The sequence below is a fragment of the Lathyrus oleraceus genome, chromosome 2 (genome assembly GCF_024323335.1).
Source record: "Lathyrus oleraceus cultivar Zhongwan6 chromosome 2, CAAS_Psat_ZW6_1.0, whole genome shotgun sequence".
Taxonomy (NCBI): domain Eukaryota; kingdom Viridiplantae; phylum Streptophyta; class Magnoliopsida; order Fabales; family Fabaceae; genus Lathyrus; species Lathyrus oleraceus.
Genome location: NC_066580.1, coordinates 12,417,933 through 12,431,781, shown reverse-complemented (window position 1 = coordinate 12,431,781; position 13,849 = coordinate 12,417,933).

The window sequence follows — 13,849 nt, the reverse complement described above, 5'->3', positions numbered from 1 at the left end:
TCAATATTGGGCCCATAGACATTTATCCTGTTACGCGGAATGGACAAATTCCATCTAGGTCATTCATGTCCCTTAGCATGCTTCGTGGAGTACTCATCAACTGTCTTTATGGTCATCCAGTTACGGACAATGTTTGATCAGCAATAAGGCACTCGACTCTACATCTAGGGTCCATATTGGTTTCAGGTCGAAGGGTGGTATACACCATTATCACCATGAGAATAACTTATGACACTTTGCATAACATTCTATATAGTATTCTCATAGCGGGTCAATCCAGTATAAATATTACTCTTAATATTCATAGCTATGTTTAAGACTTGATAACTCCTTATCCATGATCCATGAGATGTGATCATCAGTCTATATACATAATAGTCTTAATGCTTTAATGTTATCCCACTTCACAATAAAGTTCGACTACGGATACTTTAAGAATATTGTCCTTATGTTTAATGTGATCTCATGATTAAGTCACACTTGATACATTAAACGGACTAGCTATTCTAGGGACTTTATTAAACAAACATAATAAAGAAAAAACCTTTTATTATTAATAAATAATTCGATACAAGTACCAAAAGTATTGGCCTCTAGGGCTTACACCAACAGGACCTGGCTCAACAGCCACATCAGCCTAAGGTGGCACTCGCTCATCAGCATGAGGTCCCTCTAATGTTTGGGATGCCACTGGTGCCTCAGGTATTTCTGGCGTCTAAATAGGTGAAGCATGTCGTCTACGGGAAGATGAAGACATTGATGCGTCAGTAGGTGACACCCGTCTCCTACGGGAAGAAGAAAATGGAGAATCAAGAGCCTCATAAGTCGATGCCTCCGCATGAACCAGACTAGAGTGAATAGGAGCCTCCAAAATCTGACTCTTTTCCTTACATACTGATGCATGATGTGCAATTCTCTCGTGCCTCAGTCTGTCGTCTCTATCATCTATAATGCATGTAAGTAAATCAGGCAAGTGTCTGACAATTACTACAAGCAACCCTACAAACAAGAAAGAAAAAAACAGACATATAAGTTATGGAGATGCATCTCCAGTTACTGCAATCCAAACGTTGAAAAATTCTAAAGATGCATCTCCGAAATTTTCTACAATTTTTAGGTTCGTCAATGGCGGTAGTACAGACCCACTAAACCCCCAAAATAATGCTTTGATTGTTATTTTTAACCATCAAACATGTTTTTTCAGTATGCATAAGCTATCATTCATGCAAAAATTATCTATTTCTTACCTTAATCATCAATTTCTACTCATTTATACAAAAAGCTCAAAAAAGTTTACAAAAATAAAAAACTTACAAATTGATAGTTTACTTCAGTGTTGAATGATGTCTTTGATGTGCTTGATATTGATGGAAGAAGTTTTGAACTTGATTGATTGATTTTGAAAGAATGTGAGCTGAGAGTTTGAGAAACATTTTAGAGTGTGTTTTTTTAGAAATGAGGAACTAGAAGAGTTTTGGCGTGTTTTAGAATCAATACCATCCGAAGATGCATCTCCAAAATATTTACGAAGATATATTTTCGAAATTTTTTAACGTTAAGTCAAAATCCTATTTATTTGGGGTGTTTTCGAAAATGCATCTCTGAAAACTAGAGATATTTTTATATTTTTACGTGGCGGTTTAATAATACAAAAGGTGCATTAAAAAATTCTCAAAACAAAATATCTCGTTAAGATGACATCCGAAGAATTTGTTTGCAAAAGAGATATTGTTAATCAAGAGAGAGAGATTTTTCAATATAAAATAAAACTCTTTTTGAAACTTTAACTCTGATTACTTTATAAAATTTGACAATTTATTGAGATATATGTATGAAAATTTTCGTATTTGTTTTACATAGAAAAAATATGTTCTAGTGAAAATATAAAATGATATATTCACAAAATTAAAAGAATGCGTAGAGAATAAATGTAATTTGTAAAAGTTTAGTTTTTTATTTATCATCATATAGTTTTTGTAAAGACCACGAGATAGAGTTTTCTTGATCTTGTGGATGATCTTGCGGATGTATGGCTCGAATATTTTTTTCGTCTCACAATAAATGATCTAGTTGATTATTTTTCATAGATTAAAAAAAAGAAATAAATGAAATAGAAAAAAAATGATATTTTTACTAAAATATCATTATCATGTATTGAAAATGATGAAAGTAATATTAATTAGAGGATAAAATTAGAAGAAAAACAAATATTAAAAATTGAAATTATTCATTCATTTTGGAACACTATTTCATTCCAAATGGATCATTCATTATAGAACAGAGGGAGTACTATACAATAAAGTTTGATTGGATCTAGTAGATATAGGACATGAATATATATGGTGAAGTTTTGATAATTATTTGACAGTTTGTGAATGGTTGTCAGACTTCAATCTAGTATCTGAGTATACATACCACACATTAGTTTGGATGTGAATACCTAGACTAGGATTACAATGTTCTACTTATTTTAGGAGGGAGCATTCGTCTTTAGAAAAAAAAATCTAAGCAAAAATCAGATACAATTGAAGTTTCACTTGCTCTACACCAGTGAGGTTTCATACTATGTACTTTTTTCAAGTACAAACAAATATAAGAGAGAAACATGATCTTTTTATTTAAAAATAACCATAATCTCCAAAATAACCAATATTTCAATTTTTTTCTTCAAAATAACCACCTTTCAAAACAGGTGTGCCAAATGAACTGGCGCATCTATTTTGAAACAAGAGGAGGCGCCAACATCACCGGCACATGCTTTGGAAGCATTAAATGGTGGCGCCAAGGGAGCTGACGCATGCCTGTAGTTGCATTTGCTTGCGCCAATGCTTTTGGCGCCTACATGTGTTGACCCTTTGGCGCATGCATTTTCTTCCTCCTTCTATAAATATCTCGTCCTTCAGCTATATTTTTCACACAACTTTTACCCTACAACCACATTTTCTTTCATTCAACTTCACTCTCCTTCAAGTTTTTGAGTTTTGACCATGTCTGAATACATTCACAAGTGAAATACCGATTTAATCTTTTCCATCGTTGCGTCTTCGATAAAGATTCGACTTTGGAATATAGATTTGTTTGAACCTCTTAATTGGACGTTGAACAATTGGTTAGATGGAGAAATTGGAGATGGTGAAAGAATTAGAAGAATCCAATGGCTTATGTCCACGTTCAACCAAAATGGATAAGTGCGTGAATGAGTGGATATTAAGACTGACAGAGACGTTCATAGGATGATGCATTATATGTTCAAATTTTTTTTGATGGTTGTAATCGCTTAGTTCATGTGAAACTTTTTAATGACTTTTACACAATCTTCTTTTGTGCGAAATGTGTCTCCTTGTTTCAAAGATCCCTGCATTTGCACATAAGGATTATACCATATATCCAATGAAGGTTCATCAAAACCCAAATTCAACATTGTCATGTGTTGAAGTGGACAATATACATGACTAGATAGATGGTAATGACTCCTCTTCTTCATTAGCATTCACCATTGAATCAACCAAAATCTCGACTTCTTCTTCTTCGTCGTCATCAGTTTCACAAAACACTTGTGACTGATCAATGAACTAAGACACTTGTTGTTGTTGTGGTAATATATACAACTCTATATCATTGTATCCATATTGTTCGTGACTGACAAACATATGTTGAACATCGTCATCATCTCGAATCTCCTTCTGGTAAAACTTCACCTGGTTTTCTGCAAACCAAACCGGATTTTTATAGATGATTTGGCCCACAGGACTGCACTGCAATTTCTTTTCTATTCTTTTTTTCATATGTGAAAAATTTGATCGTTGATTTATTGTAAATCGAGTTACCTCTGTGTTGTGAAAACAAAAACTGAATAATTGATGCTCAAATATTTCACCTTCAATATGGGCACTGATCATGTAATGTTGTGAGGAAGACATTTTTTAAAAGCTCACTTTAGTATTTCTTTTGATCTGTATGGGTACTAAAAGTGAATGTATTGATATGTTATTCACATGCAATTAAATAGGGTAAACGTTGAATGCATTGATCACACAATTCATCTACACAGACAAGACAATGCAATGAAAAGAATCCATGCAGAGACAAGATAATACAATGCATGCGCCTGGTAGAATCTCTGCACACACAAAGCATGCGCCTGCACACAAGGAATCTCACAAGAATCTATGTCCTAAACACGTTATAGTAGTTAGTTAGAGGGATGAACTACAACATGTGTATGAAACACGCTATAATAGTCTATCACAATCTATTGGATCACATTGGACCAGACGATGTAATACTCCTGCACAACTCTATTTTAATTTAAACATACTTATCAAATTATTTATCATCTAATTGTGTCGTATTGTTGTACAGTTTATCTGGAGGCCATATCTGGGTCTTGATCATCAGGTTAACCATGACAATGATGCAATTTGGACAACAAAGACACCAATTATTTGGTTCACTACTATGGAGATGCACCAGAGTGACAAGGTAAAACTGCAGTTCGGCATGCAGCAACAAATTCTAGAATCTCCGACGTGTTTGGGAGATTGGCATAAAAAAAGAGTTAATGCCCAATGGGATTATTCCGACTGGAGAGACTTCATAAAAGAGATGTGTCATCATTGAAGGAATCGACGACAACACATCTTAAACGAACCAGTCATACATGGTGCAAGACCAACTCAACAATATATGACATGGTTTAGATCAGTAACAACGCAATAGTTTGTGTCTGAGCCACGATATTTGATTGATCCACGCCAACTAGCTTCGTCATCATACGCCCAACAACAAGTCCCCGTCCAACACCAATGTCAAACCACTTAAACCCAACAACTAACCTCACACCATAAACCTACCACATACACCCAACAACCAAACACCCAACTTTGCAACCCATTTATGCCACCCACCCAACAACCAAACACCCAACCTCACATTCCATTCATGCCATCCACCCAATCACAAAACCAAGAATCAAACCCTACCCACCAACAACCATACGCATCAACCACAATCGTATATAACCCAAATGATTCATATGAGTCACTTCATCGTAGCCCCCCACCAATGACCACCCAAACATCCCATCATCAAAATACCCAACCATTGTTTAACTATAATATACCCTAGGAACCATTGCTTCGTTTCCAAAACGATTCAATGTCTCAATTCGGACAACTATACCGTTCACAATTCACCCAACCACATCGACCCAACTACGACAACATGGACACTGAACTACATTAAAAAAGCGTTGTTGGCCAGAGTCCCCCAGCTATTGGGAACAAATGATGACACATCTATCAAATATCGCTGGAACTTTCGTCGGACCTTCATACCAGCCATCATTGGATCGGGTCAATACGCAAAGACCCAAAACACCTCAGGAAAATCGTGGGAGACCTCGAAGATAAACTAACGCACCTGGATGTGGGACAAGGGAAAATGGTGTCGGTTAGCAAAATGGTGTGATCCTTGAGGGAATACGATCAGGTGTTCTCGTTGGTCGCTTCCTTGTGTGGGGGAAGGCGATGTTTTGGCCAAAGATGAGCCAGTGGTGTGTTGAGTATCGTGATGTGTTCCTTGAGGATATGTACGGTTTTTATTTTGTTGGAACAAATTGATGTTATTCTTGGAATGAATTGGTTGGAGTTAAAACAAGTGTTTACCAATTGCCTTGATAAGTTGGTGCAGTGTGTCGTTGATTGCAAGAGCTCAGGCGATGGTAAAGCTGTGTTGTTTCTAACACTGAAGATATTGTGGATTCGAGATTCTTGTCTGCCGGTAAAGTTGAGAAGTCTTTAGGGAAAATGATCAGGTATTTTTAATATTGTTTCTCAGAGAGTAGAGAGCGATGTGATAACTAGTGTTATGCTAGTGGTGTGTGATCATTGATGTTTTCCTGAAGATATTTGTGACTTTCCTCCAGAGTGTAAATTTGAATTCGATGGAGGTGAAGTGTTGGCGTTTGTATCATCTAAGCAAGTGAGAGAGTCCGTGAAGGATATGGCACAAGTGTTTGTGATGTTTGCTTCATTGGAAGCTAGAGGAAATGGAGTAGTTCGGGATCTTCCTGGAGTGTATGAATTTCCTAAAAGTGTTTCCTGAAGACATCAGTGATTTTCCTCCAGAGCGTGAAGTGGATTTTTCTATAGACTTAGTACCTGGTACTTGTCCGGTGTCGATGACTCATTATAGGGTGTCTGCTTCAGAGTTGGGGAAATTGAAGAAGCAACTAGAAGATTTACTTGAGAAGAAGTCTATTCAACCAAGTGTTTCTCCGTGGGGCGTGTCAGTCTTATTAATGAAAGAAGAGGGACGGTAGTATGAGGGTATGAGTGATATGAGAATTGTAGTGTAGGCATTGAAAGAGACCCATTTGTATGCAAAGTTTTTCCAAATGCGAGTTATGGTTAAAGGAAGTGAGTTTCCTTGGTCGTGTGATTCTAGTGGTGGTATAGTTGTGGATTTATCGAAGTTAGATGTCGTGTTACAATGGGAGACTCTGAAGTTTGCCACTGAGATTAGAAGTTTTTCTTAGATTGACTGGTTACTACAGAAAGTTCATTAAAGGTCTTTCAAATTTAGCATTGTCGTTAACTCAGTTGACTCGAAAGGGTTAATCCTAGGTTGGGATGTGCATTGTGAAAAGAGTTTCCAAGAACTCAAGAAGAAGTTGATGCCTGCTCCAATTTTGGTTTAGACGAATCCAAGTGATTCCTTTGTTGTATATTGTGATGCTTCGAAGATGGGTCTGGGAGGTGTGTTGATGCAAAATGGTCAGGTTGTGGCTTATGCTTAGAGACAACTGAGATTTCATGAAAGGAATCACCCAACACATGACCTTGAGTTGACAACAATGGTATTCATGTTAAAGATTTGGAGGCACTACCTATTTGGCTCCAAATTCGAAGTTTCAGTGATCACAAGTGTTTGAAATATTTATTTGATGAGAAAAGTTGAATATGAGGCAGGGGAGATGGCTTGAACTTTTGAAGGGTTATGATTTTAATTTGAGTTTCCATTTGTGTAAAGCTAATGTTGTAGCTGATGCAATGAGTGAGAAGTCTTTACACAGGTCGATGTTTATGGCCCGAGAGTTAGAACTGATTGAGCAATTCAAAGATATGAGTTAGTGGGTGGAGAAACTCCTAACAATGTGAAGTTGGGTATGTTGAAGCTGACGAGTGGTATCCTTGAAGAGATAGGAGAAGGCCAGAGATCTGATTTGAGTTTGATAAATCGTCTCACATTAATCGACCAAGGTAATGGATGTGATTTCCGAGTTAATGAAAATGGTGTGATGATGTTCAGAGATAGAATTTGTGTTTCTGATGTACCCGAACTTAAGAGGAGTATTCTTGAAGAGGGTCACAAAAGTGGATTGAGTATTCATCCTGGTGCTACGAATATGTATCAAGATTTGAAGAAGATGTTTTGTGGCCATGAATGAAGAAAGAGGTTGCCGAATTTGTGTATGCTTGTTTGACCTGTCAGAAGTCAAAGATCGAACATCAGAAGTCGTTGGGTCTGATGCAACCATTGAATATTCCATAGTGGAAATGAGATAGTATTTCCATGGATTTTGTAACAGATTTACCGAAGACTTCAAAGGGATGTGATTCAATTTGGATGATTGTGGATAGATTGACCAAATCAGCTCATTTTGTACCGATGATGATCGATTATCCTTTGTAGAAGTTGGATGAATTGTATATTGATGAGATTGTGAAGTTGAATGGTAATCTTTTAAGTATTGCGTCAGATAGAGATCCGATATTTACATTGAGGTTCTGGGAGAGTATGCATGCTACTTTGGGTACTATGTTGAAGTTGAGTTCTTCTTATAATCCGCAAACTGATGGTCAAATAAAGAGGATTATACAGTCTTTGGAGGACTTGTTGAGGGCTTGTGTGCTAGAACAAGGAGGTACTTGGGATAACTATTTGTCGTTGATTGAGTTTACCTACAATAACATTTTCTATTCTAGTATCAGAATGGACCATATGAAGCGTTGTATGGTAGGAGGTGTAAAACTTATTTATGTTAGTATGAGTCAGGCGAATGTGTTGTGCTCGGAGCTGAGATTGTTCACTTGACGACTGAAAAGATCAAGATGATCCAGGAAATGATGAAAGCGTCGCAGATTCGTCAGGAAAGTTACCATGACAAGAGGAGGAAAGCACTTGAGTTCCAGGAGGGAGATCACATGTTTTTGTGGTCGAGCTTTGAAGTCTCGAAAGCTCACGCCGCATTTTGTTGGTCCATATCGGATTTTATAGAGGATAAGAGAGGTGTCCTATCGAATTGCTTTGCCACCGTAGATAGCTAATCTTTATGATGTGTTTCATATGTCTCAGTTGAGGAAATACATTTTGGATCCATCTCATGTGATCTAGGTGGATGATGTGCAGGTGAGAGATAACCTGACTGTTGAGGTATCACCCATGTTGATAGAGGAGCGAGAAGTGAAGAAGATACACGGTAAAGAGATTTTCTTAGTGAAGGTAGTTTGGGGTGGACCAGCTGGTGGGAGCATGACTTGGGAGCGTGAGAAGTAGATAAAGGAGTCGTATCTGACTCTGTTTTCCTTAGGTAATTTTCGAGGGCGAAAAATTCTTAAGTGAGGGAGAGTTGTAACACCCCATTTTTTTAATAGATATTTTATTATATTTTAATTGTTTAAGTTATATATTTTGATGATTTATTTTATGGCTGGGTGTTGGCGGAGTATGTATCCTTGAGTTAGGGGTATAAAGGGATGATAGAAGTAAGTAGAATAATTTAGAATTGTTTTGATAATTAAAAAAATAATGTTTTATTTATTTTTATTATATTAATTAGTGAAGATAGAATAATTGGGCCAAATATGAGAAATTGAGAAAGTTAGTGGTAGGAAGGAATATGAGATAATTAAGTTTGGGCCAAGTTGGTGATTTGGAAAAGTTTACTCTAAAAATAAAAAGTTAAGAGAAACCTAGGTTTAGGGAGATTTTTACAGTACGTGACATTTGAGAAAAATGAGCAAAGAGGCAATAGGAAAGGTGATCAAGGAAAGAGAGTGAAGATTTCAATTCAGAATTTTTGCAAGGAATTTAGGTAAGGGTGGGAACTTGTTCCAATAATAATGAGTCTGCTAGAAGGATAGAATGAAGGAACCTTTAACCTCCTTAGGATTGGGTGTTTTGATTCATAATTTTGAATTTGGATGCTATGATGATTGTTATATGATGATTATATGATGAATTTTGTATCCCTTGTGTGCGTGTATTTTTCTATTTTTATGATTGAACATATATCCACCATTGTTGCAATTTCGAAGGTTTTAGGCATAATCTTAAAATTGTGATTAAATGATTTAATTGTGTTAAAACTGTAAATTAACTTCAGATAATTAGAGTATTGCATGCGTTATAATTTTCTGAGCATTTGGTTTTTCCAAAGATGAAAAACGCAGAAAATTCTGCATTCTGCCTGTCACGACCGCGCTTAGCACGGAAGCCTTCTTTTTATGTTTTTCGGTCAAAATCGTTTTGGCCATAACTTTTTATCCGTAAGTCCAAATCGAGTGTCATTTGAAGCGTTGGATATCTAAAATAGAGGGCTATAACTTTGTTTCAGGGATAAAATAATTTTTGTGATTATTTAGTGGACATTTGTGGGGTTGAAGAAGATGAAAAATTATAATGGAAATTTTAGAAAAACAACAACTTTTTAGTAACGCCTTCGTGCATGGTTTTGATCATAACTTTCAACTCGTGAATCATTTTGGGTTGGGGCTTGAAGAATTAGAAAGCTGACTCTTAGAGATATAATATGATGGTGATAAGTGAATTGATTGAGTATTATTCCTATGCCTATTCTATTCGTGATGTTTTTGTTCATACGTTCGGTTAATGAATTATTGACGCATCCTGACGATTTTGGTCATAACTTTTATTTCGTAAGTACGATTTTGATGATGTTTGAAGTGTTAGAAAGCTAATGCTTATACCTATAACATGGTAATGATTGTTGAGATTTTTTAATAATAGTCACATGCCTACTATGTTAATAAATGTATTGGTTTATACGTTTGATTGATGAATCATTGCATTATTGTAATATCATGGTGTGGTAATTATTTTGTTATGTCGATGATGTTAAGATGTTGATGAGTTGCTGCTGTTTATTGATATTATTCATGTGGTAACATGAATTAGTTGTTGCATGATGAATGATGTGATGCATAAATGATGAGATGTGTGTGGGGATCCTTTAGGTGAACCTTGTTGTGTTAATGCATGTTATTTGAGAGTCATGCATCTTGGTGTACGGGCTTTGGTCTAATTTTGGTGAGCCTCGATTCTATGGTGATGGATCGGGTGCGAGTAGCTAATTCTTATTATGGGGGATTAGTGAAGCGTTACCTATGTTGATGGTAAGGAGTTTTGGTGAGCCTCAATCACATTGTGATGGATCGAGTGCGAGTAGCTAATTCCTATTATGGGAGATTAGTGAAGCGTTACCTATGGTGATGGTAGCGATTTTGGTGTGCTCCAGTTCCAAGATGGAAACGATCCTATGATGGGGATCATGGAGTGAGATGAACCTGAGTGTTCATATTTGGTACCATGTGCATGTCGAGTCGGTGTTGAGTACATTGCATAAGTGTTGCATTTGTATTGGTTTTTGTTGATGTGTTGTTGGATGAGATGTTGTTGTATATGATGTTAATGATAATTGAGATGTGGTTTTGTATGATGTTGATGATAATTGAGATGTTGTCGTGTATGATGTTAATTATGATTTGGATGTAAGAATGTGATTTATTGTTGTGCATAATTGTGTAGATGTTGTACTCTATTCTTCATTCTATATCGTTATTATTGAAACGAATTATCATCCCTTCTGTTTGAATGTTGTCTTTACATGGGCATCATGCAGATACTCAAGAGTAGTATTGCTAAATTAAGTGGAAGGTAGCTCTTGGATTACTTCTTTATTTTATCGCTTTTACTAGTGGTACCTTGCTCTGATCATGTAACATCGGGTTGGGTTAAATGCTTATTTTATTCCTTATGTCTGATTATATTAAAGTCATAAGACTAATTTTATTGTTAAGAATTCTTAAGATGTTGAGTTGATTAATTACAACTCTCTCATTTTGTTATTATAATTGAAGTTGAGACTATAAGTTATTACTTGTTTTATCTTCCATAATTGTGACAATAATTTCGCTGCGATGATACTTTAAAACGGAAGTGAACATGCGGTGACAAGTTATGAATGTCTTATTATACGAATATATAGTACCAATCAGATGCGATGGATGTCGTGTAAACATCCCAGGTATGATTCAGATAAGTTAGATGTCCTATAAACATCCTTATTATAAATGTGTGTATTGAAATTTACTATTGAAACCCGTGTTACGGGGCAGGTCATGTATGTTATGAATGTGTGACACCCTACGTGGTTTTATTTTATATTTAATTTATGCGATAAATTATGTGTGGGTTTAGGGTGTTACATGCACCCTCAAGCGAAAAAAATCTGAATACATGATTAGTTCCACAAAACATGATTGAATTCGTCAATCATTAGGTGATCTCATTCACCAATATTCACATCATCAACACATGTTCCATACACTGCCTATCATTTATGGCTAAATAACTACTTTCCCATGATACACACCGAGGTATCATTGTGTACAAGCATCGTCATCTCGGTTATTCGTCATACCTTAAGTTATCCATTCTAGTCCATTTAGTTAGTTATCAACCTATGTTTCCTCACTCATCTTCAAAAGGTTTTAAACATGTCATTTCACATTCAACACAACAATAATATTTAGCATACATCATAATATGATTCATAGCATTCATAAGTACACAATGTAATATAATATGTTACAAGAATAATAGTCCTCTATGTCATCTTTCTAATGCATCCGTCTGTATCCAAAATGGAGTTACAACACTCAAATTATATAACAAACTAACCTAATCAAGATTTAGGTTAATAATTATTCACTACACAAGTATTCAACAACAAAAGCCTTGGTCTAGTGCTAAGGCTTGTACCATGACAAGGGCGTATGGGTTTAACCCCCCATTGGTGACACATTTTAATTTTTCAAGGAATTAAGTCAATAGATCGACCTATAGAAGCAATCTGTCGACCTATAAAGGTTTTAGGTCGACCTATAAGAGGCGACACGTAAGTCTAGGGCTACATGCTTCAATATTTAGGCGTGGGTGTCGACTCATAAAGCTATGTGTCGACCTATATTGAAGAAAAACTTTTATAGGTCAACCTAAACAAGCTATGTGTCGACCTATGCTAAAGAAAAACTGCTATGGGTCAACCTAAACTCGTATGTCGACCTATACTGATATTTTTCACATACAAACCCAACTTTTCCAACCTGCAATGGTTTTTATTTCATTTCTACCAACCTAATTCATAAACATGATCACTAACACACATCAAGAAACTATCATACAATATATATCTTCTTGTTCCTTCAAATTCATGATTCTCATAATCAAAACAACAACAACATTCACACATATGGAACACAACAATCATGGAGAATAAAATCAAGGTATTATTCATGGTGAACTCATGGCTATGCGGAAGACATCACAAACTATCATGATTCTCCTAACCATTCTATGAATCTAGCAAACCCTAACTTCAAATCATCATAAGCTTTTATATAGAACCTATCTTAGTAAAAGAGATGAAAAAGATTGTTGTTGCAATATGTATAAGTGAGATGAGATGAAGTGGTGATGATGGAATCTAAGTTTCTCTCATTCTTCTTCTTTCCATGAGCTTGTTTCTTCTTTTCTTTATGTTTATTTTCTATTTTCCACTTACTGATGCATTACAACAAATGGGAAAATACAAGTGGTTGGTAAGGTTGTGTGATATAAACATGGGGCCATAAATGATTGGAAATTTTGTGTGGTTAAAATATGACAAGGATAGTAACAAATATCTTAAGCGATACTACACTTAATATTTGTTCTACTATAGTAATTAACTCATCATTAATATTATCAAAATGTCCCTTTTTATACCAATTAATAAATGGTCAGTTCTAATAATATTAATCAAGTCAATCAGAGTTCACTAGTTACTCTAATGATCCCAACTGATAACTTTTAGAGCACATAGAAACTCAGTTGATCTCAAGTGATATGAATTGGAGTATTTAAGGAAACATGTGGTATTACATCAAGTCAATGTTTCTGTAAATAACTATCCAGATAGACTATGATAAAAACTGACTATTTAAACATCTAATATGATAAAAACTGACTATTTAAACATCTAAAGTCTCAGAACTACGAACTCCATAGACTCTAAAGTCTCATTTTCACCAAGTTCTAAAGACAGATTATGAACTTTACTCAAGCTTCATCAACTTGTATATGAAGCCTCTGACTATTAGTTTATATCCAAAAGTCAATGACTGGTTGAATTGACAGAAGTACAAAAGCAAAATCTACTTTATGTGAAAAGGATTGTACTTTGTACCTAAGAAGTTCATCATATTCCATCATTCTCACCACCTCTTTGCTGCAAGCGTCACTCTAAAATTGTAAAATGAAGTGACCTTCATACAACTGGTATATTAAGGAAATTCCAACTTCACCCTCCAACAGATCCATTTCTCCATATATAAAGAGGTCTTGGAAGCTTGGAACATATACACACAAGAAAAATATTCATCACTACCTAAGGTTGCAAAATGCTCTTACGTGAAAGGAAAAAGAAAAGTGTTTTCACTCTAAGAAAACTATCACGTTCATAAACGTTAGAACACCTTCTTGAATTATTTATTAAGTGCATCAT